Here is a 26363-nt window from a genome sequence, read left to right on the forward strand (position 1 = left end):
AGCTGAAGCTTTTGCTCAAGTCAGAGAAAAAGAAGTTATATCCTTTATCAAAAGAAACATTATAACTAGATTTGGCATTCCCTCTGAAATTGTATGTGATAATGGTTCCCAATTCATTGGAAGCAGAACTACTAACTTTTGTGACAGTTGGGGAATCAAGATGATAACATCAACACCAATTCATCCACAAGCCAATGGCCAGGCAGAATCATCCAACAAGATCATCATCAACAATCTAAAGAAGAAGCTAGGATCCAAGAAGGGAAAATGGGCAGAAGAGTTACCTTATGTGCTATGGGCTGATAGAACAACTCCCAAGAATGCCACTGGTCAAACACCATTTTCTTTAGTATTTGGGGCAGAAGCAGTGATCCCAACAGAGATGGTGATCCCAACTGCTAGAACAAGTGCTCGTGATCCTGAAGAAAATGCTGCAATCCTGACTCAGGATTTGGATACTATTGAGGAAATCAGGGATCTGGCTAGGATAAGGATGGCAAGCTACCAACAAAGAATGGCTGGTGCTTACAACAAAAATGTTAGGATAAGGAAGTTCCAAGTCGGAGATATGGTGTTGAGAAAAACATTCCAAAACACTATTAATCCTGCTGACGGGAAGTTAGCACCAAAGTGGGAAGGCCCTTACTTGATTGAAGCTGAAGCAGGAAAGGGGGCATACAGATTGCTAACTATGGAAGGAAACTTGTTACCAAGAGCCTGGAATGCTGTTCACTTAAAGAGATACTTTATGTGAACATGATCCTTCAAGCATGCGATCCTTACATCGAAGTATCCTCAAAGAATCCCGGTGATCCTTACTCTGGTAATGTCCTTATCCTAAAACTATTACATTTCCATACTTTTTACCTAAGGATAAGGATCATGTATCCTTCATCCTCTTCTCACGAACCATTTGAGTTATGATAGTACAGGTATCTTCAGCATATCGTTGAAGCTCTTCAAAAGCACCACAGATCCTTGGGTTCAACCCCAGTTATCCTTGGGATTATCCCCAGTTTCCGCCAGCAGCGCACGATGATCCTGATATAGTTCACGTCTTTGGGACCAGTACCCACTTCCGGGGCTGACAACCTCATCGTACTGGCTTTACCCAGGATCCTCCGTATAATGGTAGACGTACCATACATCCGTTCCTAAGGTTTCTAACGTTTTCACGTTAGCTAAGGTTTTGACATTTTCATGTCACTAAGTTTGGATAGTCGCCAGTAAGGGCCATACTCCAGTTTACATACGATCCTTTGGGCTTGTCCCCAGTTATCCTTTGGGCTTGTCCCCAGTTATCCTTTGGGCTTGTCCCCAGTGATCCTTTGGGATCATCCCCAGTTATCCTTTGGGCATGTCCCCAGCTACTAACTTATCTTTTACATTGGCTTAGTCCCAAGTTATGTTTCATTTTTCAGGTTTTTAAAGTTAGACACATAAGGATCCTTAATCCTTATTATCCATCAAAATCTCATCTACGGTTATCTTGATTAAAGGTTAGGATCCTAACTTGGATCCTCAGGTATGATCCTTGACTATTTTGATTATACTAAACAACCCTTACACTTTGACAACTAAACCTATGATCCTTGAAATTGATTGCTTCAGAAATTTTCAGTGTCAGGATATTTGATCTAGGATCATATCCTAAAATTATTAAACATGGTTTGCTCAACTCTTGTTACTCTAACAAATATATTTCTAAAACAGCTGGAAAATAAAGAGGATAAATAAAGGATAACAACACGAGATAAGCCAGAAAGATTAAAGTTATTTTATTAACAAAAGGATCTTAAACCCTTTCAAAAAGTTGTCAAAATTGCCAACCCACATTTCTACCAGCAAAACGTGGCCCGTCCACATGGGTTGGCAAAGGGTGTCCATTGTTTATGCGGTCTTAGCAGGTGCAGGAAATTAAAGGCGGCAGGATCACAAAGGCTTCATCCCCCAAACAGAGGATCCCTCCACCATTTGCGATCCTACCTATTGTCCAAAGGATCCATGATCCTTAACCCTAAAAACTATTGTTCAAGTTACAAACCATAATTGTTTCAAACATCAACAACCACAAACAAACCACTACCAAACTCAAAAAATTGGGCTCCGGCCTAGTCTCGAAATATCCATCATCGCCCAATCCAGCAGCTCACACCTTTGCTGCTCCATCACCACCAGCTTCTCCACCCTGATCCTTGTCAGCATCACCACCCTCCAGCATTGGGATCTCCTCTGCTTCGTCCTCATCCTCCAGCTCTGCCAATCTTTCCTTCCAACCCTCCACGTCCCATGAGCTCTTGTCAAAGGCAGGATCCTGAGCCTCCGCAGCCATTTGTAGTTGTATCTTGTACATAGCAGTTGCGGCAGAGACCTTGGCATCCTGGATGATCTCCTGCTTCTCGCCATCCATGTCAATTAGCCTTTGAGCAGCCTCATCCTTTGTAGCCCGGAGTTCCTTCTCAAGATCGGATATCTTGAGATCCTTTAACACGCCCATTTGTTGGAGGTCGGCGATTTGGCTCTCCTGATCCTCGACGTGGCCAAGGTAGGTCTCAATCTCAGCAAGTTTCTGCAAAAGAGAAAAAAGGTAAGTTCAGGATCAGGTGATCCTCAAAAAAGCAGGATATACAGGCAGAATATACAAGCAGGATATTAGAGAAGGATAACCAACAGGGGCAATGATCCTTACCTCATTGGCATAGTCAAGGAACTGTTGGCGGATCAGGGGAAATCCTTGGAGATCCTCAGAAGTCTTCCTCTTCTTCCCCTTACCTCTAACAGATGCTTTAGGAGCCGAAGCAGAGGGACTGGCAACAGAAGCCTTCTTTCGTGAAGACTTGACGTTGGCAAGTTCATCAATCCCGAACTTGGAGGCAGACTTGGCAGACTTAGCAGGTTTCCCAGCGCCTACACAACCAAAACAAGATAAGTTCCCTTACTAACTAAACAGTCTTACATATAACTTACTTTTTAATAAGGATACTTACTTGACATAGTGGCAGATGCGGAGGATACTTCTTGAGAATCTTGGACGGTGACTTGAAAACTTCTGATTTCAGGATCAAGCTTCTTGAAAGCAAGGACCCTCTCTCTGGCAGCAGGGGTTAACTTGAGATGAGCAATGGAGATAGCTGCACAATAAACAAAAAACAAGACATTAGTGATCCTCATCATAAGAGACAAGTCTGATGGTGATCCTTCCAGGATCCTCTATCCTACCATGGGTGGCCCACTCCTTGGGCAGATCATTCCCATCAGGGAGGGAATCCCTTCTCACAAAGAAGAAACGACGCTTCCAGTTTGTGTCATTTTTGGTAACTTTCAAAACAGGGTGATCCTCCCCGGCCTTCCGTTTCAGCAAATATCGATGAGAACCAAACGTGGTAAGATCATAAAGCTCGGCCAGCTCTGCCATCCCTAAATCAATCCCCTCCTGCTCGATGATCCTCTCGAAGGTATACAAGACCCTCCAGATCATCGGCATAGCTTGGATATAAGATATGCCGGTCAAAGAAAAGAAAGATTGGGTGAAGGCCGGAAAAGGATACGAATATCCTATGGTAAACGGAGTTGCAGGAAAGATCACCCAGGTGTCTGAAACAAAGTCACTCAAAGCAGTAGATGTGAAGGATTTGAAAACAGCATCCGCCGGAAAGCAATGACGAATCCTATCTACATGAGCATCGGTAAAGCAACATCTCTCCGTAGGAGAGTCCTTAATGATCCCTTGGCTTTTCAGGGGACTGCTTTTCTCGTGATCCTTATGGGGAGAGTTTCGGAGCAACATCCTCACAGCAGAATAAAAACAGGGGAGCAGAAGAACAGAGCAAGGGAAGGAAGAATGAAAAAGAAAAGAGAATACCTGATCGATCTTCGGTAGAGATTATAAAGGGAAGTTATCTCGAATTTAAATGCAGAGTGATCCCAACCCTATCTCCTATTTGTAATCATGATTTGCAGGGATTGTCACATCTATGACGTGAGGGTTGCAACGGCTAGTTCGAGATTAACGGCTAGTTATCCGAATCATTCGTTGCAGATAAGATCAAAGCAAAATATAACTCGTTTATTTACAATAAACTCCTTATATTTTGGGGGCAATTGTTAGGGCTGGATTTTTACAATACATGATCCTCACATGTGATCTTAACCAGTGATCCTTGTTTCTTTGGCAGATAGTGATCCTCAGCAGACTCCCAGGATCAGGATCACGGACCATCATAGGATCCTCATGCTAACAGTTGCTTTCGTTGAATTTAATGTTGTTTTGCAGAAATGACTAGTAGGATCCGCTCTTAGCATCACAATTAAAGGACACGTCTTCATAACTATGGCATGTGCTTAATCGGATATGGACGTTGTGAAGGATATGGAAACTTGGCATGATTTAAGGGCGATAATTTAGGCTAGATTTACTTTTATTTCTAAAGGGGTAATGAGCTGATTATTAGTCTTTTTACCTAAAATAGGTCACCTACACTTGTATATATAACACTCTTCCTCATTCGGAAGAACACACAACACAATTCTCACACGCTTAGACACTCGAAACTATAGTGATCTTTGTACTCAGCTCATTATCATCCGAAGTTGTAACTATATTTTTCTTATATTGAAGTTGGTGATCGGTAGTTGCCATCACCCGAGGTTTTTTATGCCGGAGATCATACATTGATCAAGGGCTTTTTCCTCGTATAAATCATTGTGTCTTTGCATATTTCTCGTAAAAGTGATCCTTTACTTTTATAATTAACCAAGCATCATACCCCGTTTACATAAAGTTTGGTTACATTATCCTTGTGTGATTTTTGACCAAAACAATTGCTATACCTCATCCATGAAACCAACCTCGAAGCCAAGGGAGCAATAGCAATTACAGTATCCTCCAAGGAGTGTCTTGGAGGCAAGGGAACAAGATGTGGACGAAATCCTTTTGGATCCTACTGATCCTGAATCAAAAATCTATATCGGATCAGGGATCCTTGGCGAGTTGAAAGAAGACATAATATCCTTCCTCAAAAGAAGAAAATCTACCTTTGCATGGAAACATGAAGATATGACAGGTATATCTAAGGATATTATCACTCATAAACTTGGCAATGACATGTCGATCAAACCAATCCATCAAAAAAGAAGAAAGTTTGCACCAGAAAGGAATGCCATTATCCAGGAAGAAGTAGAGAGACTACTTCGAGCAGGTATGATCAGAGAGGTAAAATATCCAAAATGGTTAGCCAATGTGGTTGTTGTCCAAAAGAAAAACGGAAAGTGGAGTGTATGTGTCGATTTCACTGATCTAAATAAGGCATGTCCCAAGGATCCTTTCCCATTACCCCACATTGACTCCATGGTGGATGCAACGGCGGGGCATGAACTGTTAACCTTTATGGATGCATCATCTGGATTCCAACAAATTCAGATGGAACCATCTGACCAAGAGGATACGGCCTTTATGACCCCAACCGGTTTATATTGCTATATTGCCATGCCTTTTGGACTAAGAAATGCAGGTGCAACATATCAAAGGCTGGTGAATATGATGTTCAAAGACCAAATTGGACAGACTATGGAAGTGTACATAGACGATATGGTAGTAAAATCAAAGAAAGCTGAGGATCACCTAAGGGACTTGGAGGAAGCATTTGATATCCTTGATAATTATAACATGAAGCTTAATCCTTCGAAATGTCACTTTGGTGTTAAAGCAGGTAAATTTCTAGGATATATGGTAACTCAGAGGGGCATTGAAGCAAGCCCGGAACAAATTAAAGCATTGGTGAATATCAAATCCCCTGCCAATGCTAAGGATGTGCAAAGGCTAACAGGCAGGATAGCAGCTTTAAACAGGTTCATATCAAAATCCTCAGAAAGATGTAAAGAATTTTATGATATCCTAAGGAAAAACAAGAAATTTGAATGGACTGAAAAGCATGAGAATGCTTTACAAGCCCTTAAAGAATATATGTCCTCAGCACCAGCATTAATGAAACCCGGAAAAGGAGATGTGTTATCCTTATACCTGGCGGTATCCTCAACCGCTGTAAGTGCTGTCCTTGTTAAGGATCACGAAGGTACGCAACATCCTATTTACTATGTAAGTAAGAGTTTACTTGATGCAGAATCCAGGTACTCACACCTTGAGAAACTTATTCTCGCATTAATTATGGCATCAACTAAGTTAAGACATTATTTTGAAACCCACACTATTGTTGTTAGAACTAATTTTCTAATCAAGAATGTCCTCAGGAAACCAGAGATGTCCGGAAGAATGGCTAAGTGGGCAGTAAAGCTTAGTGCCCATGATATAAGATATGAGCCTAGAACAGCCATTAAATCCCAAGCACTAGCTGACTTTGTGTCTGATTTCAGTAGTGATCTACAAAAGGAAGCAGAATTGGAAGTCCAGCAGCTGGATGAGACCAAGGATCCTTGGATACTACACACTGATGGATCCTCAAATGTCAAAGGCACAGGGCTCGGGATACTACTAAAATCGCCACAGGGGGACATAATACCCTACTCCATAGCCTGTGAGTTCCAAGCAACTAACAATGAGGCTGAATATGAAGCCTTAATTGCTGGCTTGCAAATTGCTAAGGATATGGGGGTGAAACATCTTAAAGTATATGTAGACTCATTATTGATCACTAATCACTTTAATGGATCCTATGCTGTTAAAGGTGAAAAACTAACCAAATATTTAGAGATAGTCAAAGAATTGGCACTCTCTTTTGTCTCTTTCAGCTTAACACAGGTACCAAGGGAGGAAAACACAGAAGCTGATGCATTGGCCAACCTAGGATCATCCTTGAAGATTCCAGAAGATATAAGTATCCCCATCATCCATATCCTGGCTCCTGCTATTGAAAATCAGGTGGCCATGGAAATAGAAGAGGATACTGCAGTGATCCCTAGTAAAGAAGCTCAATCTTATTCAGGATCATGGATCTCACCAATCATGAGATACTTGCAACACGGGGAGATTCCTATGGGGGAAAATCCTAAAGCTTTCAGGATTAAGGTATCTCAATTCACAATCTTAAATAATATGCTATATAAACGATCTCTTGCAGGACCATATTTAAGATGTATCGAGGATCCTGAAATTCAAGAAGTGTTGAGAGACTTCCATGAAGGAGACTGTGGAAACCATACTGGGGGCAGGGCATTGTTCTCAAGGATCCTTAGAACAGGATACTACTGGCCAACTATGAAAAGGGATGCTGTAGAATATGCTAAGAAATGTGATCCTTGTCAAAGACACAGCAATATCCTTCATCAGCCAGCTGAATTTTTGCATCCAATACCATCCTCTTGGCCATTCATGAGATGGGGGATGGATATAGTTGGCAAGCTCCCTAAAGCACTTGGTGGAAAAGTATTTATGCTTGCCATGACCGACTACTTCTCTAAGTGGATAGAAGCTGAAGCTTTTGCCCAAGTCAGAGAAAAGGAAGTTATATCCTTTATTAAAAGAAACATTATAACTAGATTTGGCATTCCCTCTGAAATTGTATGTGATAATGGTTCCCAATTCATTGGGAGCAGAACCACTAACTTTTGTGACAGTTGGGGAATTAAGATGATAACATCAACACCAGTCCATCCACAAGCCAATGGTCAAGCAGAATCATCCAACAAGATCATCATCAACAACCTGAAGAAGAAATTAGGATCCAAGAAAGGGAAATGGGCAGAGGAATTGCCTTATGTGCTGTGGGCTGAGAGGACAACTCCCAAGAATGCCACTGGTCAAACACCCTTCTCTTTAGTATTTGGGGCAGAAGCAGTGATCCCAACAGAAATGGTGATTCCAACTGCCAGAACAAGTACTCGTGATCCTGAAGAGAATGCTGCAAACCTAGCTCAAGACTTGGATACTATTGACGAAATCAGGGATCTGGCTAGGATAAGGATGGCAAGCTACCAACAAAGAATGGCTGGTGCTTACAATAAAAATGTCAGGATAAGGAAGTTCCAAGTCGGGGATATGGTGTTGAGAAAAGCATTCCAAAACACCATCAATCCTGCTGACGGGAAGTTGGCACCAAAATGGGAAGGCCCTTACTTGATTGAAGCCGAAGCAGGAAAGGGGGCATACAGATTGCTAACCATGGAAGGAAATTTGTTACCAAGAGCCTGGAATGCTATTCACTTAAAGAAGTATTTCATGTGAACAGGATCCTTCAAGCATATGATCCTTACATCGGAAGCATCCTCGAAGGATCCCGGCGACATCAGTGATCCTTTACTCTGGTAAAATCCTTATCTCAAAACTTTTCCATTTTCTTATTTTTACCTAAGGATAAGGATCACGTATCCTTCATCCTTCTCTCACGAGAATTCAAGTTATGATAGTCCAGGTATCTTCAGCATATCGTTAAAGATCTTCAAAGCACCACAGATCCTTGGGTTCAACCCCTGTTATCCTTGGGCTTGTCCCCAGTTTTCTCCAGTAGCGCACGATGATCCTGGTATAGTTCACGTCTTTGGGACCAGTACCCACTTTTCGGGGCTGACAACCTCATCGTACTGGCTATACCCAGGATCCTACGTATAATGGTAGACGTACCATACATCCGTTCCTAAGGTTTCTAACGTTTTCACGTTAGCTAAGGTTTTGACATTTTCATGTCACCAAGCTTGGATAGTCGCCAGTAAGGGCCATACTCCAGTTTACATACGATCCTTGGGCTTGTCCCCAGTTGTCCTTTGGGCTTGTCCCCAGTGATCCTTTGGGCTTGTCCCCAGTTATCCTTTGGGCTTGTCCCCAGTTACTAACTTATCTTTTATATTGGCTTAGTCCCAAGTTATATTCCATTTTTCAGGTTTTCGAAGTTAAACAAATAAGGATCCTTAGTCCTTATTATCCATTAAAATCTCATCTGCGGTTATCTTGATTAAAGGTTAGGATCCTAACTTGGATCCTCAGGTATGATCCTTGACTATTTTGGTTATACTCATTATTCTGAACAACCCTTACACTTTGACAACTAAACCTATGATCCTTGAAATAAATTGCTTTGAAAATTTTCAATGATGGGATATTTGATCTAGGATCATATCCTAAATTTATTAAACCTGATTTGCTCAACTTCTGTTATTCTAACAAATATATTTCTAAAACAATTGGACAATAAGAGGATAAATAAAGGATAACGAAACAAGGTAAGCCAGAAAGATTAAAGTTATTTTATTAACAAAGGATCTTAAACCCTTTCAAAAAAGTTGTCAAAATTGCCAACCCACGTTTCTACCAGCAAAACGTGGCCCGTCCACATGGGTTGGCAAAGGGTGTCCATTGTCTATGCGGTCATAGCAGGTGCAGGTATTTAAAAGCGGCAGGATCACAAAGGCTTCATCCCCCAAACAGAGGATCCCTCCACCATTCGCGATCCTACCTATTGTCCAAAGGATCCAGGATCCTTAACCCTAAAAACTATTGTTTAAGTTACAGACCATAAATTGTTTCAAACATCACAACCACAAAAACCACTACCAAACTTAAAAATTGGGCTCCGGCCTAGTCTCGAAATATCCATCATCGCCCAATCCTGCAGCTCAAACCTTTGCTGCTCCATCTCCACCCTGATCCTTGCCAGCCTCACCACCTTCCAGCATTGGGATCTCCTCAGCTTCGTCCTCATCCTCAAGCTCTGCCAATCTTGCCTTCCAACCCTCCACGTCCCATGAGCTTTTATCAAAGGCAGGATCCTGAGCCTCCGCAGCCATCTGCAGTTGTATCTTATACATAGCTATTGCAGCAGAGACCTTGGCATCCTGGGTGATCTCCTGCTTCTCATCATCCATGTTGACCAGCATTTGAGCAGCTTCATCCTTTGTAGCCCGGAGCTCCTTCTCAAGATCAACAATCTTGAGATCCTTCAGCACACCCATCTGTTGGAGGTCGGCAATTCGGCGGTCCTGATCCTCAACATGGCCAAGATAGGTTCCTATTTCAGCAAGTTTTTGCAGAAAGGGAAAAAGGGTAAGTTCAGGATCAGGTGATCCTCAAACAAGCAGGATATACGAGCAGGAGCAGTGATCCTTACTTCGTTAACGTGATCAAGAAACTGTTGGCGGAGCAGGGGAAATCCTTGAAGATCCTCAGAAGCCTTTCTCTTCTTTCCCTTACCCCTAATAGGAGCTTTAGGGGCTGAAGCAGAGGGACTAGCAGCAGGGGTCTTCTTCCTTGTAGACTTAACATTGGCAAGCTCGTCAATACCAAACTTGAAGGCAGACTTGACAGATTTCCCAGCGCCTACACAATCAAAATAAGATAAGTACTTTAACTAATTTAAAAATCCTACATATAACTACTTTTTAATGAGGATACTTACTTGACATTGTGGCAGATGCGGAGGATACTTCCTGTGAATCTTGAATGGCAACTTGAAAACTTCTGGTCTCAGGATCAAGCTTTTTGAAGGCTAGAACTCTCTCTCTTGCAGCAGGGGTCAACTTGAGATGAGCAATGGATATAGCTGCACAAAATACAAAGAAGACATTAGTGATCCTCATCATAAGGAACAAGTCTGATGGTGATCCTTCCAGGATCCTCTATCCTACCATGAGTAGCCCACTCATTGGGCAGATCCTCCCCATAAGGGATGGTATCCCTCCTAACAAAGAAGAATCGCCGCTTCCAATTCATGTCATTTTTGGTGACCTTAAGAACAGGGTGATCCTCCCCAGCTTTCCGTTTCAACAAATATCGACAGGATCCAAACGTTGTGAGATCATACATCTCAGCCAGCTCCGCCATTCCTAAATCAATCCCTTCTTGCTCAATGATCCTTTCCAGGATATACAAAACCCTCCAGATCATTGGCATGGCTTGAATATAAGACATGCCGGTCAGAGAAAAGAAAGATTGGGTGAAAGTTGGAAAAGGATATGAATATCCTATGGTGAACGGAGTTACAGGAAAAGCCACCCATGTGTCGGAAACAAAATCGCTTAAAGCAGTAGGAGTGAAAGACTTGAAGATAGCAGCCGCCGGAAAACAGTGACGGATCCTATCAATGTGAGCATCGGTGAAGCAGCACCTCTCGGTGGGAGAATCTTTAACGATCCCTTGACCTTTCAAAGGGCTATTCTTCTTGTGATCCTTGTGAGGAGAATTCCGAAGCAACATATTCGCAGAAGAATTGAAAGAGAAAGAAAAACATAGTAAGAGAAGGAAGGAAAAGAGGAAGAATACCTGATCAATCTTTCGGACGAGATTATAAAGAGAGTAGCTCTTGAATTTAAATGCAAATTGATCCTAACTCTATCTCCTATTTATAATGATGATCTGCAGGATTGTCACGTCTATGACGTAAGGGTTGCAACGGCTAGTCCGAGTTTAACGGCTAGTTATCCGAATCGTTCGTTGCAGATAAGATCAAAGCAAAATATAACTCATTTATTTACAATATCACTCCTTATATTTTGGGGGCAATTGTTAGGGTTGGATTTTTATAATACATGATCCTTACATGTGATCCTAACCAGTGATCCTTATTTCTTTGGCAGATAGTGATCCTCAGCAGAGTTCCAGGATCAGGATCACGGACCATCATGGAATCCTCATGATAACAGTTGCTTTTATTGAACTTAATGTCATTTTGCAGGAATGTCTAGCAGGATCCGCTCTTAGCATCACAATCAAGGGACGCGTCTTTACAACTTTGGCATATGCTTAATCAGAGATGAACGTTGTGAAGGATATGGAAACTTGGCATGATTTAAGGGCGATAATTTAGGCTAGATTTACTTTTACTTTTAAAGGGGTAATGAGCTGATTATTAGTCTTTTTTACCTAAAATAGGCCACCTACACTTGTATATATAACACTCTTCCCCATTCGGAAGACACACAACACAATTCTCACACGCTTAGACACTCGAAACTATAGTGATCCTTGTACTCAGCTCATTATCATCCGAAGTTGTAACCATTTTTCTTATATTAAAGTTTGGTGATCGGTAGTTGCCATCACCCGAGGTTTTTTATGCCGGAGATCATACATTGATCAAGGGCTTTTTCCTCGTATAAATCCTTGTGTCACTTGCATATTTCTTACTAAAGTGATCCTTTACTTTTTCAACAAACCAAGCATCATTCCCCGCTTACTTAGAGTTTGGTTGCATTATCCTTGTGAGATTTTTGACCAAAACAATGTCCTTCCTTGAGATATCTCATAATTGGAGTTGTCCAGTATTTAGGATCCTCTTCAGGATACACCACTTTAGGATCTTGAATACTTGCTATTTCCTTATGCTGAGGATCCATTGCAGGATACAGGATATGTAATATCGGTATTGGGATTCCTTCTGGTATCCTGATTGATGATCCCAAATTTGCCAGTGTGTCTGCTTCAGCGTTATCCTCTCTTGGTACCTGTTCAAGTGTAAAAACATCGAAATATCCTGCTATTTTTTTAAGAATACCGAGGTATTCAATTAGTTTCTCACCCTTGACTGCATAAGATCCATTAAAATGATTAGTAATTAACAAGGAATCAACATATACTTGCAAATTCTTGATATTCATATTCTTAGCCAATTCTAATCCTGTGATTAAAGCTTCGTATTCTGCCTCATTATTAGTAGCAGGGAATTCACATCTAACAGCCTGGGGTATTATCTCCCCCTGTGGCGATTTTAGTAGTATTCCTAATCCTACTCCTCTTACATTAGATGCACCATCAGTATATAATGTCTAGGATCCTGCGGATTCTCCCAACTGTTGGACTTCTAGGTCCACCTCCTCCTGAATGTCACTACTAAAATCAGCCACAAAGTCAGCTAAAGCCTGAGACTTTATGGCATTTCTAGGTTCATATACTAAATCATAGGCACTTAATTTTATAGACCACTTAGCCATTCGACCTGACATTTCCGGTTTTCTAAGCACATTCTTAACAGGATAATTAGTCTTAACATGAATCCTATTTGTTTCAAAATAATGTCTAAGCTTTGTTGATGCCATTACTAGAGCCAGTATTAGTTTTTCTAGGTGAGAATATCTAGTTTCAGCATTTAACAAACTTTTGCTAACATAATAAACAGGATACTGCTGACCTTCGTGATCCTTTACGAGTACTGCACTTACTGCATTCCCTGATACTGCCAGATACAGGGATAATGGTTCACCATCCTCGGGCTTCATCAATAGAGGCGTGGTTGAGAGATACTGCTTCAAATCCAGCAGGGCTGCTTCGTGCTTCTCGCCCCATTCAAATTTCTTATTCTTTTTCAGGATATCATAGAATTCTTTACACTTTTCCGAGGATCTTGAAATAAATCTATTCAAGGCTGCCACTCGTCCTGTTAACCGTTGAACATCCTTCAAATTCGAGGGTGACTTTATACCCAAGATAGCTTTGATCTGCTCCGGGCTTGCCTCTATCCCTCTTTTTGTTACCATGTATCCTAAAAACTTTCCTGCCCCCACTCCAAAATGGCACTTTGCAGGATTAAGTTTCATATTATACTGGTCCAGGATATCGAATGCCCCTTTAATATCCTGAAGATGATCCTCAGCTTTCCTGGATTTGACCACCATATCGTCAATGTACACCTCCATGGTGTCCCCCAGTTTGTCTTTAAACATCATGTTCACCAATCTCTGGTACGTTGCACCTGCATTTTTTAAACCGAAAGGCATAGCAGTATAACAGTAAATACCTGTTGGTGTCATGAAAGCAGTATCCTCCTGGTCCGAAGGTTCCATTTGAATCTGCTGGAATCCTGAGGATGCATCCATGAAGGTCAACATTTCATGACCGGCAGTGGCATCCACCATCGAGTCTATATGAGGCAGAGGGAATGGGTCTTTTGGACAAGCTTTGTTCAGGTCTGTGTAGTCTACACAGACTCTCCACTTCCCATTCTTCTTTTGAACCACTACCACATTTGCTAGCCATCTAGGGAATTTGACTTCTCTAATCATCCTGGACTTCAATAATCTTTCAACTTCCTCTTGGATAATTGCATTCCGCTTAGGGGCGAATTTCCTTCTCTTTTGTTGTATAGGCTTGAATGACCTGTCAATTCCAAGCTTGTGAGTGATAATGTCTTTAGATATACCTGTCATATCCTCATGCTTCCATGCAAACGTTGACATCCTGCATTTCAAAAAGTTAATTAATTGTTCTTCAATATCCTGAGGGATATTGGTTCCCACGAGCACCGAAATATCGGGATTATCCTGGTCCAGGATAATTTTCTTCACATCCTGCTCCGGATCCTCCACGATATCCTGGGCCCGCGTCTTTAATTGCTATGCTGCACTAGGTTTGGTTGAGGATTTCATCGAGGATGAGTAGCATTCTTTCGCCTCCTGCTGATCAATGTCGATCTTGACAACCCCCCAAGGGGTAGGGATCTTGATGCATTGGTGATATGTTGATGGTACGGCCTTTATATCGTGGATCCATGGTCTTCCTAGGATGATGTTATAGTAGGATAGAGAATCCATCACACAGAAACGTTGCATCTTGTTGACTCCTTCGACATATACGGGCAGCTTTATCTCTCCCACTGTGTTCCTAGCTTCTCCACTGAAACCAACGAGCACAGTGGACTTTGAAGTGATATCCATCGGAGACACATTCATTCTCTTCATAGTCTCCAGTTGTATTATGTTGACGGAGCTGCCATTATCAACCAGTATCCTGCGTACAAAATGGTTAGCCACATATAAGGTTATTACAAGAGCATCATGGTGAGGATCCTGGACAGTATCCCTGTCATCTGCATCAAAAGTGATCACTTTGTCAGTTGTGAGGGTAGTCATCCTGACAGGTTTGTCTCCCCTCTCCGCTTTAGCTTCCTTTGCATGTCTCTTTGCTGCCGAATACGAAGTTCCACAAATGTCGGATCCCCCTGAAATGAAGTTGATTATCTTGGCATTGGCGGGAGGTGATGCCGCTCGCTCAGGATCCTTCTCAGTATCCTGACCCTTATTCTTCTTTCTTCCTAAGAGATCTTTCAAATACCCCTTGCTTGGAAGATAGCTTATTTCTTTCCTTAGAGCGATGCAATCTTCGGTCATATGTCCAAAATCTTCATGGAAAGCACACCATTTCGATTTGTCTTTCCAATCTGCTTTTTGCTGATTTTTCCTAGGCCATCTTGCCTTGTCTCCCAAACCCTGCATAGCATACATTAGTTCAGGTATGTTAACAGAAAAACAATATTCAGATAATTCAGGATATTCTTCAGGATCCTCGTCTTCAACAGCGTTTACTCTCTTGTTATCATTTCTGCCATATGGCTTAGAGCGATATGGCTTATATGAGGATTCCGATTTCCTGTTAGTCGACTCGTATGTTGAGGATGCATTCATCCTTTCTTGCATCTTTCTGTCATCCTCCAACCGAATATATCTTAGAGCCTTGTTCCGGGCTTCATCCAGGTTCCTTCATGGGTTCATTACAAGGTCTTGATAAAATTGAGAATCCTTTTGCAGCCCCATCTTGAAAGCTTGCACAGCTGTTGCAACATCAAGATGGGGAATGTCTAGTGATTCCCGGCTGAACTTGTTCACATAATCCCTAAGGGATTCCTGAGGCCCTTGTGTTATCCTGTAGAGATCACTTGTTAGTTTTTCAAAGCTTCTACTACAAGAAAATTGACTATTAAATAAATTTACTAAGTGAGCAAAAGATGTAATCGAATGTGGAGGAACATTCAAGAGCCATTTCAAAGCCGATCCTGTCAAGGTTGAACCAAAACCCTTGCACAAGCACGCTTCCTTGAGCTCTGGAGGGATAGGGTTGATCTCCATCCTTTCCCTATACTGGGCAATATGCTCCTCAGGATCCGTGGTTCCGTCGTAAAGCTTCATGTTCGGAGTCTGAAATCTTTTTGGGATTTCAGCATCACATATAGGATGCACGAATCGAGATATCCTGTGGCTATCCTGGGATACTTCAGGAATTGGTTGCACCACCCCAGGTACACTGGATATCATATCTTTTAATTTCTGAAGCTCCCTGGACAATTCCGACGTTACAGTTGTATCCTGCAAAGATCCAACACTGTTAGTGGTAATAGCAGCATTATTATTTGATACGTTACCCGTTTGAGGATTTTGCCCGTATCCTGGAGCATATCCTGAGCTCCTCATGGTTGATATCCTGACCGAGGAGGGTATTTCAGGAGTATGATTCTGAGGAAGGCTGGGCACAATATTCCCCCTGTTATCCTCAGTATACACAGCTGAACTAAAGTTTAACGCTCTGGGATGTAATGGAGTGACATTATCCTCAGCAGATCTGCTCGAGCCAGACTTCAGGAGTTGTATTTCCCTTAAAAGCATTTGGTTCGTTTCCTGTTGCTGCCTCATTTGTTCCTACACACTTCCAAACAAGGTTAGAATTTCATCGTTAGAAGCTAAAACAGGAGCAGATCCCTGGACACTCCGAGTAGGGATAACGTCTTGAGATTGTGTAGAGGCTGGCATCCTTGGAGGAGGTGGTGGAAGCACCGAACCAACCGTTGCAGAAGTTGTAGCAGACACAGTAGAAGATATTCATTTCCCCAACGGATAAATCATCAGAAACGAAAATGAACTAACGGAGTCATTTTCAACGGTTGCTTCATCAGAGTTGGAAATGAAGGATTACACAACGGATATTCATTTCCCCAACGGATAAATCATCAGAAACGAAAATGAACTAACGGAATCATTTTCAACGGTTGCTTCATCAGAGTTGGAAATGAAGGGTTACACAACGGATATTCATTTCCCCAACGGATAAATCATCAGAAACGAAAATGAACTAACGGAGTCATTTTCAACGGTTGCTTCATCAGAGTTGGAAATGAAGGATTACACAACGGATATTCATTTCCCCAACGGATAAATCATCAGAAACGAAAATGAACTAACGGAGTCATTTTCAACGGTTGCTTCATCAGAGTTGGAAATGAAGGATTACACAACGGATATTCATTTTCCCCAACGGATAAATCTTCAGAAACGAAAATGAACTAACGGAGTCATTTTCAACGGTTGCTTCATCAGAGTTGGAAATGAATAGGGTTAACTCCAGACACATGACAGAACTTGCTGAGATTTCTATGCACTAAATTCCATAATTATGTATGCATCCATAATTACATAATCCCTTGCACAGTCCGCACAGTTTGTTTTGTAATGTTTTGGGGAAGGATATCAAACTTGTGATGAGGGTGACTAGACTTCCATCGGTTCCTTTTTAATTAGATCGACAGGGGATCTTCTTAGTTAGGCCACCAAGGAGTCCTTTCAGCTATATCATCACATGATATCCCTAGTGTTTTGGTCAAAAATTACCGAAGCAATTAAGTGATCAATTTAGTTAAGTGAGGTAGTGTGCTAAAAAGTGTGTTGAAAATATGCTGGTTATGTTGTTTGGAAAAACAGTGTTCAGGATAGGGCTCAGGATATTGAGCTGTATCTACGATCAAACAATGAGCAAGAAAGTAAAGTAAATGACACAAGATGTACGAGGAAAGCCCTTGATCAATCTAGATCGCCGGCATAAAACCTCGGGAGCTGACAATCGCAGCTGCCTCGTTCTTCTTATTGCTTTAAACTTCAGGATACAGTGCAGGATATAGATCAGATCGCTAAGTGTTACAATGAATTTGTATGAAAGTTGCGAGAGAGCGAGTGTTAGAGTGTAGAGAGTGTGATTGTGATGTCCTAGTTGATCTGATATACCCACCTATTTATAGTAACGAATTACAAACAATAATCCCTACAAGTATGGGCTACTCCGAATATTCCATTATGAACGTTATGGACCGAGTAATACGGCTTCAACGTCTTCCCTTGAACGACTTGGACCGAGTCTTCCATGGAATAGGTCTTATTAACGTTGCTAGCTTCTAACCCACGTGCCTGCACATAATCCATTAGTAATCCCGAGGATACCATTCAGGATGTTACCAATATCCTGAACTAGCATCCCGGATGTAAATAGATACAGCATAAACAAGATATATATCAAGATATTTCCCAGGATATGGGCTCAGAATTTCACCCATAACACCTAGCCAGATTTTTGGATCAATCTGTTTATCTAGACCACTCAAGGGGTCTAATTATGAAGTAGTACTTTATAATCCAAGGGACTTAACGATAACATAGAAGTCCATTGAGGATTTTAAGTAATACCTTTGGGTATCCTACTATGAATCTCTTGTACAAGGATATGTAAGATTCTACGAGGATTTGGATAACATAATTTGGATCACACAACAACACATAAGGGAACACATAAGCACAAAGTCACATAATTGTTTAACTTGATTATAGTTTGTTATTAACTTGTTATTGATTGAATACGGATATGCAAACCAATCGACGGGTCTCAATGTTCACTGGGATCTATCTGAGAAGATAGAAAGATCTCCCAAAATTCGATTTTTGATTACAAGGAATCACCACATTCGAATTAAGGTATACAACAATTAAAGACTTACGGGAAGTCCTTAGGTACCCTATTTGTGACAACTGTGTTCTGTAATCTCTGTACGATGTAAAACAATGGTGATTATCAATAAAACAATATGCTTTGGTGTTATTATGTGTTTTAGTGTTAATATATGTGTATTTGTGTTTGACAATTTTACAATTTGATTCGATTCCAATTTCAAGCTTTAGATCACCTTCTGGAAGGTTATACGCAAACTGGTGCTTAAACGCAATCAGTTTAACGCGACCTACATTCCGGAACTGTGACGTAAGCCAAACATACCCTAAATATCCCTTACATTACTTAGAAATAAGTTTCGAAGGATTCGGTATGGCGAAAACATGTTTATTTGAACTAAAGAACTAATTACGACAAAACTGCGTAACGAACGTTGGTGACCGCCCGGATAATATTTAAATCCCGAAGATATTCTGTTATGATTGAAATTTTATTCTTAATCAGGTTCATTTTGAAAAATGAATTAAAACGCTTAAGAACGTTCTTTTCAAGTTTAAGCGCGTACCGCGTGTTTCTGCGCAACACAGTGCTTATACTGCAAAACACAGACAACGCAGCCAAATCTCGGCAACTGAAATTTGTTTCAGTAATATTTTGGCGAGTTTATTTTTATAGAAAAATAAAAATAATTTAGAACGCCATAAACCGAGATTTAAACGCTAGATAAAATACCCGGTATCCAGTTAAACACCTGTTTACTATCTAATATACCATCAAAATAACATTTAACCCCCCCCCATTCAATTTCACGGTCACATATAAGTGGCCCCCACCAAATATTTCATAAATCTTGCTATGGATCTTGTTTTGACACTTGTAACTGCATGCCATCACCTTAGATCTCCAAATCTCTTCCATATCTTCTACATATATCTTCACAATCTACCAAAGATCACAAATCACTCTCTCTCCTCTCTCCCAACCGTCCACACCCTTCACCCTCACCATTTTCATTTCTTCAAACCTTGTTCTTAAGAATCAAAGCTCCTTTCAAGCATGTTTCAAGTGGTGTGAAGATACAAAGGTGTTTCCAAGGCGTATTCAAGTAATTTCAAGCTTTCTATCATCAAAATCTCATCCCATAACCTACTTGAATCTTGAAGGTATAACACTATGTTAAAATCATACTTTTGATTCTTGGTTGTTCTTGATGATTTGAAGTTTCTCTTGAATCTTGGGATTTTCACTAAACTTGAAATCTAAATGAAATGGGTCTTGATACAAGTAAAAATGGTAGTGATATATATGTATATATAACCGTACATATATGTGTGGGTGTATGAGCTTTGAAGTTGATTTCTTGATGAGTACTTGTTTATGTTGTTGCTTGTTCTTGAATAATAGTAAAATGCAAGTGATTGATGATCTATATATGATATGTTAAATGTTCAAGTATATCAGCAAATAAGCATGAATATAGCACATATTTGATGCATCTAAACTCATATAAAATGTTGATATGCTTTAGACACTTGTACATGTGAAAATATGTTGATTTAAAGCTCAAGAGATGATGAAAAATGGTTATATGACAAAAATGTTTTTGAACAGGTTATAAACACTAAAAATAACATTATTTGGTGTAATATAATGGCATAAAACTTTGACATAGGTTTGGTAGCATTGCTTGTTGTACATATAGCTTAAAAAGTGATAAAATATGTGAAATTTGCATGATTTATATGCTCTATTTAAGACCTGCACTATTGTGAGTATAACCATTATTTTATTCAGTAAATAACATGGGTTGTGTCAAAATTTCAAGTCGTTTCGATTTGGGATGGTTCGGGTAACGTTTGATGCAAAACTATGCGGTAAAACGGTTAAAAATCGCCTTTTCGAAGGATTTTTATTAAACTGTTTTTGATCAGTAACCAAACTGATATTTTTGATATAAAAACAAGTATTTTAACTTATACTAAGTTTACTTGGTGTTCGGTTAGTCATACGTGACTTCCGACGCTCAAAAATGTTACCGAAACGCTAAAATAAGTGTCTTTCGACATAACTATAATGGGTTGTTCATGAGTAAATTTAATGTGTCACAATGTGCTATGTGTTTTACAATATGTGTATGATGATGTGTTAGTGTTGACAAGATTATGCGTATTACGCTTGAGTATATGTATAAATACAAATACACCAAAATAATCAAAAATAATAACTTTTCGAGAAAACTCAAAGTTATGTGAAAATTCTAAGTATCGGAGAAACTTTGGTATTTATGTGAATTTTGATTATTAAAAATCATCCTTACTTTATTTAGGACGCATAAACAATTTGAGGGATTGTGTTAACATTTAAAAACGCACCCAAGGTGAGTACATAGTTCCCCTATTTTACTGTTTTCAATTATTTTGGGGTGATTCATATGTATCAAAATGATTTCGATGTTTTGACGATGGTTTCAAAACAAGCAAGATGGTTTATACTAAACTAATAACGATTTCGATAATGTGAACGAATTTGTTGGTTGTAATTACATAACGAACGGCATTCATTAATTTTGGCCGAACCGACCAGTATTAGGTTATGGTACCATAGGATCTAACAAATCCAGTTATCAGACCGCACCCATGGTTATGTGTGGGTTAGGTGGGTAACGACTGAATCTGATAATTGTTAACTTACCCTTTGGAGGTTTGTTAATGCGAAAACGAGTTGAACAATAAACGAGTCACACAGGTTTGAATGTTGTTAGCGAGACGACCAAAAGTAGTTCACTATTAAAACGAATACGATTTTGAGACGAGTTAAACGATTCGAAACAAGATACACAAGGTGAAACGAGTAAACGAATTAAACGATTGGTTTTGGGCAATAAGTAGCTAATGGGGCGGGTGTAGTATGATAGTATCATGGTAGATGCGCCGCTGGTACATCTTATGTATATAAGTGCTTCTATCATATTACATTGCGTGTCGTTATTTAGCTCATCGAGGAAACGATTTTGAAACAATATCACACAACGATGTATTTCTAAGAGATATAAATTATACGAGTTTTTACGAGATGTTTTACATGTTGATTTTCAAAAGCAAATGTTTTTGGGTTAAGAATCATGGCTACGAGGTTTTATAAACTATAACCCGCTTGATTCAAGTTGGTCAATTAAGTTGCAATATTATACTCTTTTCAAAACAAAGTTTTAAATAAGGTATTGCAACACTTAAACTAGCCATGAATTCGACACTCCTATAAAACCTATGTACTCGCCAGCATTTCTTTGCTGACTAAGTTTTTACATATGTTTCAGGTGTTGATGCTTGAATGACTGCTAGGATGCATGCGTCACATAGGATTTGGACGAGGCCTTAGTGACATAATAACTATGATAGACAATATAAAACTTGTTTATTCTATGTTAAGAAAATGCAATGCTTAATATTATCAATAAAACGAAACACTTTTTGTATCCATGGTTGTGAAACGATTGCTTCTGTTACAACACTCCCCGATGTTTCCGCCACGGTTTGTTGTCCTACGTGGTCGGGGTGTGACAGAAGAAAGTTGGTATCAGAGCCAATGGTTATAGGGAATTAGGTTATTAGTAATGCTTTGACCTAGACTATAACTTTAGGACCCTAACACAAGTTTACTTGTGTTTAGATTTTTAAAACAAAACCGTCACCTATCCTTAGGTGATAACCACAACGAGAACACAAATCCGAATCTACTTCGAAAATTAATCATCCGTTCTAGGATGATTGATTACTAGGTTTTGAACCCTCTGTTTTATGGTTTTGAACCCTTCCAGTTTGATTCATATTTGGCTTAGTGCCTTTTGAATTTTCAAAATCTCGTCAAAGTTTGGGTTAAAATAATGTGAACACGTGCAAACTGGAAGAGTGAATGCCTGTACCCTGAGTTTTATGTCTAAGGCTAGAGTGTTCGTACAAATCCACATAATCGGACCAGTCACTCTTACCTGGGAACTCTTGGGGTGAGTGTTCACTTATAGGCGAGCATGTCTTCGCGATGCATTATTTTGATTCATTTACTTTGATTAGTCACTGCGTGACGTTTGTTTGTTCGAGGTAACGAACAAATGATCGCCTTCCTTGTGTTCTGTCGATGTTTTCAATACCTTTCTTGTTTATCCGAATTTCAATGCGAACGCGAATCCCGCCCATGGACGAGCGTACAATTTGAATGCAAACGAAGCGAGGGCCGACAACGAGGTTGTCAACGGTACGTTTCTTGTTAATAATCAACCCGCATCTATTCTTTTTGATTCTGGTGCCGATCGTAGTTTTGTTTCGTTATCTTTTGAACATTTGCTTGCGATACCTAGAACTAAATTGAGGAAACCCTTATCTGTCGAAATTGCTACTGGTAAACCTCTTGTTCTCGATTCTGTTATTCGTGATTGTCAGTTGAACCTTGATAACCACCTTTTTCCTATTGACCTCACGCCAATGCAACTTGGGAGCTTCGACGTCATCGTTGGAATGGATTGGTTAACCAAACATCACGCTGAGGTGGTTTGTTTCGATAAGATTGTACGTATTCCCTTGTCTTCTGGCGATATTTTGGAGGTTCGTGGTGAGAAACCTTCAGGTGGATTGAAGCTTATGTCGTGTACAAAGGCCCAAAGATATTTAAGAAAAGGATATGTTGCTTTTCTAGCACATGTCACCGAGGAGAGAAGCAAAAGTAAGAGTATCCAGGATATTCCGATTGTTCGGGATTATCCAGAGGTGTTTCCCGATGAACTGCCTGGTTTGCCTCCAGTTCGTCAAGTTGAGTTTCATATCGAACTTGTACCTAATGCCAACCCGATTGCGAAAGCACCTTATCGTCTTGCACTGTTAGAGATGCAAGAGTTATCGAAACAGCTTCAAGAGTTATCTGATAATGGATTCATCCGTCCAAGTTATTCACCTTGGGGAGCTCCTGTCCTCTTCGTGAAAAAGAAAGATGGGTCTTTTCGAATGTGTATCGATTATCGTGAGCTTAATAAGCTTACCATCAAGAATCGATATACCCTACCTCGAATTGATGATCTCTTTGACCAGCTGCAAGGTGCTTCATGTTTTTCTAAGATCGATCTGCGTTCTGGGTATCATCAACTTCGTGTTCTCGAGGAAGATATTCCCAAAACTGCTTTCCGTACGAGATATGGGCATTACGAGTTCACAGTCATGCCTTTTGGCTTGACGAATGCTCCAGCTATCTTTATGGACTTAATGAATAGGGTCTGTAAACCTTATTTAGATAAGTTCATTATTGTGTTCATCGACGATATCCTCATTTATTCGAAGACTCGAGCCGATCACGAGCAACACCTTCGCTTAACGTTGGAACTCCTTAAGAAGGAACAACTTTTCGCTAAATTCTCCAAGTGTGAATTCTGGCTTAAAGAAGTTCACTTTCTAGGTTATATAGTCAACGAGCAGGGTATTCATGTGGATCCATCCAAGATTGCTGTTATTAAGGAGTGGAATACACCGACAACGCCGACAGAGATTCGATCTTTTCTTGGTCTTGCTGGTTATTATTGTCGATTCATTTCTAATTTCTCGAAGATTGCGGTTCCACTCACAGCTTTGACTCAGAAGAATAAGCCTTTTGAGTGGGGACCCAAGCAAGAAGAAGCGTTCCAAACGCTGAAGCAGAAATTATGTAATGCTCCTGTTCTATCTCTGCCCGAGGGAAACGATGATTTTGTTGTCTATTGCGATGCATTCAACTTAGGCCTTGGTTGCGTCCTCATGCAACGAGGTAAAGTTATTGCATATGCATCTCGACAGCTGAAAATCCACGAGAAGAACTATACGACTCATGATCTCGAGTTAGGAGCTGTGGTTTTCGCGCTTAAGATCTGGAGACACTACCTCTATGGAACGAAGTGTGTGGTTTTCACAGACCACAAAAGTCTTCAGCATATTCTTAATCAGATAGAGCTGAACATGAGGCAACGACGTTGGGTTGAACTCTTGAACGATTACGATTGCGAGATTCGCTACCATCCTGGTAAGGCGAATGTCGTGGCCGATGCGCTTAGTCGAAAAGAGCGAGTCAAGCTTCACTCTGTCCAAGTTCTATCTGATATTCAATCTCTTGTTCTTCAAGCTCAGCAATTTTGTGTTTCACAGAATTTGATGGCTATGGAATTACCACATCAGCTTGAGCTTAAACTCGAAGCAAAAAGCGATGGTTTGCTTTATTTCAAGGATCGTTTGTGGGTCCCGAAACAAGACGATATCCGCACCCTAGTGATGGACGAATCTCACAAGTCCCGATATTCTATCCATCCTGGTGCTGATAAAATGTACAAGGATCTTCGTACTAAGTTCTGGTGGCCTGGTATGAAGAAAGATGTTGCCTTGTATGTATCAAAAGGCCTAACTTGTCTTAAAGTCAAGGCTGAACATCAACGACCCTCTGGTTTGCTTGTACAACCAGAGATACCGGTTTGGAAGTGGGAGAACATTGCGATGGATCTCATCACTAAGCTACCGCGTACTTCTAAAGGTCATGATGCTATCTGGGTTATTATCGATCGATCAACGAAGTCAGCTCATTTTCTCCCGATTCGCGAGGACCTATCTGCTGATAAACTTGCAAAGATTTATGTTGATGAGATTGTCTCACGACATGGTGTTCCTTTGGATATCATTTCTGATCGTGATGCTCGATTTTCATCTCATTTCTGGAAAACCATGCAATCTGCTATGGGAACCCAACTAGATCTAAGCACTGCTTATCATCCCCAAACAGATGGTCAATCCGAGAGGACAATTCTAACTTTGGAGGACATGCTTAGAGCATGCGTGATAGACTTTGGTGGTAATTGGGATTCTCATCTGCCAATGATCGAGTTCTCTTACAACAATAGTTATCATGCTAGCATCAAAATGGCACCATTCGAAGCTCTCTACGGTCGAAAATGTCGTTCACCTGTCTGTTGGAACGAGGCCGGTGAAGCTCAGCTTACTGGACCTGAGCTCATTCTGGAAACAACAGACAAAATCAAGAAAATCCGCGATAATCTTGTGACTGCTAGAAGCCGTCAAAAGAGTTATGCAGATTTGGGACGCAAGCCCATGGAATTTCAAATCGGAGCCCTGATTAGATTCCTGGAATGCTTCAAACACCCGTGTCCAAAGATAACAAATTAAAGGTCAAGTTAAACGATTAATGCGATTATGTGTTTAGGTGTTCTCTTTTATTATGAGATCCGATTTTCGTTATCCAAATCGTCATAGAATCTTCCATAATATCCTCATATGAGAGATTCATAATAGGATATCAAAAGGTACTATCTTAAATCCTTAATGGGTTCCTAGGTGGTAGTTAAGACCCTTGGATTATATAGTACAATTCCATGATTCGAAAATAGACCCTTGAGTGGTCTAGTTAAAGATTGATTCAGAATCTGGTTAAGAGTGGCATGTGATGATACAGCTGAAAGGACCCTATGGTGGCCCAGTCACACTCATCACAGGTTCATTCACATGGTTTTTCCCCTACACATTATTAAATGCACTGTGTGGACTATGCAAGGATGACGTAATTATGGACGCGTACATCATTATAAAAATTCAGTGCACAGAAACCACAGTAAGATTTATCATGTGTAAGAACCAATAGTGACAACAATAACAAAATGTGAACAATGTAATGAAGGTACGGTGGACGCACCAATGACGCTTCATATACTTGTATATAAGTGTCCCTCTTGCCTTGCAAGCATAATGTTATTTAAAGTTACTAGAAGTTCGGAACCCTAACCGGTGTTGTTTTATCTTTTCGACTTCATGTTTCAAGCTTTCCCAAGTTTCCTCTAAATAAAATTTCGGGACGAAATTTCCTAAAGTAGGGGAGACTGTGAGAACTGTGTTCTGTAATCTCTGTACGATGTAAAACAATGGTGATTATCAAT

This window comes from Helianthus annuus, chromosome 11 (genome assembly GCF_002127325.2).
Source record: "Helianthus annuus cultivar XRQ/B chromosome 11, HanXRQr2.0-SUNRISE, whole genome shotgun sequence".
NCBI lineage: Eukaryota > Viridiplantae > Streptophyta > Magnoliopsida > Asterales > Asteraceae > Helianthus > Helianthus annuus.